The sequence below is a fragment of the Triticum aestivum genome, chromosome 6A, assembly GCF_018294505.1.
Source record: "Triticum aestivum cultivar Chinese Spring chromosome 6A, IWGSC CS RefSeq v2.1, whole genome shotgun sequence".
Taxonomy (NCBI): domain Eukaryota; kingdom Viridiplantae; phylum Streptophyta; class Magnoliopsida; order Poales; family Poaceae; genus Triticum; species Triticum aestivum.
Genome location: NC_057809.1, coordinates 103,477,957 through 103,480,442, shown reverse-complemented (window position 1 = coordinate 103,480,442; position 2,486 = coordinate 103,477,957).

Genomic DNA, 2,486 nt, shown 5'->3' with positions numbered 1-2,486 from the left:
ATTAACTTCCCTGCAGGGGTGCACCACATAACCCAACACGCTCGATCCCATTTGGCCGGACACACTTTCCTGGGTCATGCCCGGCCTCGGAAGATCAACACGTCGCAGCCCTACCTAGGCACAACAGAGAGGTCAGCACGCCGGTCTAAATCCTAAGGCGCAGGGGTCTGGGCCCATCACCCTTTGCACACCTGCACGTTGCGAACGCGGCCGGTGAGCAGACCTAGCAACCTCCATTACAAAGGAAGTTGCGTTACGCAGTCCAACCCGGTGCGCGCCGCTCAGTCGCTGATGTCACGAAGGCTTCGGCTGATACCACGACGTCGAGTGCCCATAACTGTCCCCGCGTAGATGGTTAGTGCGTACAGGCTAGTAGCCAGACTCAGATCAAATACCAAGATCTCGTTAAACGTGTTATCTTGAAGACACCGCGAACGCCGACCAAGGACAGGCCCACCTCTCTCCTAGGTGGTCTCAACCTGCCCTGTCGCTCCGCCACAAAGATCCACCCAGAGGGCCGTCGGGACAAAGGTCCTTTCAGCCCCCAATCCGTGAATCACTCGCGGGTACTCCTCGAGCCAACCCGACTTTAGTCATCACATGTATCATGTATAAAGTATAGGTATATACCCGTGATCAACTCCCGAGTGATCACGGCCCGATAGTATAGCATGGCAGACGGACAAGAATGTATGGCCACTGATGATAAACTAGCATCCTATACTAAGCATTTAGGATTGCAGGTAAGGTATCAACAGTTGTAGCAACAATGACAGGCTATGCATCAGGATAGGATTAACGGAAAGTAGTAACATGCTACACTACTCTAATGCAAGAAGTATAGAGGAGAGTAGGCGATATATGGTGATCAGGGGGGGCTTGCTTGGTTGCTCTGGCAAGAGAGAGTGGTCGTCAACACCGTAGTCGTACTGAGTAGCAGCGGCGTCGGTCTCGGTGTCTAGCGAGAGAAGAGGGGGAAGAAACAATAAATATAATGCAAACAAATGCATGACGATGCATGACATGACAAAGCGTGATGCTAGGTGTGCCCTAACACGGTACGAGGTGGTACTGGTGAAGGGGGAAAACATCCGGGAACGTATTCCCGGTGTTCCCTGTTTTTGGACAGATGAACCAGAGGGGGAAATTTGCGAGTTCGATAGGTTAGGGATGTGTGGCGGACAAACGGGCTGCATAATCGGATTCGTCTCGTCGTTCTGAGCGACTTTCATGTATAAAGTATTTCCATCCGAGTTACAGATTATTTTATATTAATTTTTAAAGTTTTAATTCCTTTTTTTGGATTAACAGAATTAATTTAATTAGAAAATGTAATTATGATGTCAGCGTGATGTCAACATGATGTCATCAGTCAACCGTCTGTTGACTGGGTCAACAGACGTGTGGGTCCCGTTCGTCATTGAATAAGACTAATTAATCACAATTAATTAGTTAACTAAGTGATTAGGTTAACCTAAACAGAATTAATTAATTAATTGATTGATATTTATTTATTTATTATTTTAATTTTTTTTCCTTTTTCTAAAAACGTTCAGCGGGGTGGGGCCCCTTTGTCAGAGGCCCCTGGAGGCCTAGCGTGTCGGGTGCTGGCGAAACGGGGCGGGCGTAGGCGCACCCGAACGGGTGCTCGCCCGCAGGAAGGGGTGCATCGGTAAGAGGCCGCAGGGGCGCGCGCAGCCGGCGGCTATAGCGGGGGCAGGGCGTGGCCCGGGCGAGTTGCTCGGCGCCGGAGTGCGCGGGCGGCGGAGCCTGGCGAAGCAGAGCCGCGGCTGGGGTAAGCCGCGGCAGCAGAGCAGTGGGGCGGTCGGGTTGGCGTGGGCGTCGGGCGGGGACACAGCAGCAGGGGGGTCGCGGGCGGCGCGAGCGCGTGATCGCGTGGCGAGGCCACGAGAGCGCGGGGGCGACCGGAGGTGAGGCCAGGGGCGGCCAGCGACGGCGGTGAGGAAGGCAGCAGCAGAGCGGGAAGCGGGGTGAGGGCCGATGCGAGGCAGGGCGGGGCGGTGGTTCGCGCGTGGGGCGGCGCGGTACAGCCGCGGTGGCAGCGTAGCGGCGCAGGCGGGTGGCGGCACGGGCAAGCGCAGGCGCGTGTGCGAGTGCGTGCGAGCAAGTAGGGGAGCGAGCGTGCGTGAGCGGAGGGCTGCGGCGACGAATGCGAGCGCGTGCGAGTGAGGGAGAGAGGGAGCGAGGATCACGGTGGTGAGTAGGGCACGGGGCAGCGGGGCTCATGGGGGAAGATGGGGACGACAGCGACGTGGAGGTGGCGGTCCGGCGATTCGGTGACGCGGGCTCGTGGAGGCCGTTCGGGAGGAGGACGAGGACGGCCGAGCGACGGGGAGACGAGCGGCTGCGGCGAGGGACGGCTCCGGCATCGTCGTCGAGCGGCGGGGGCGCGTTGGGCTCGGGCGCGGTCGTGGGTTCGCTCCCCCGATCCCGATCTGGATCGGGGAGGGGGAAGAGAGACGTGG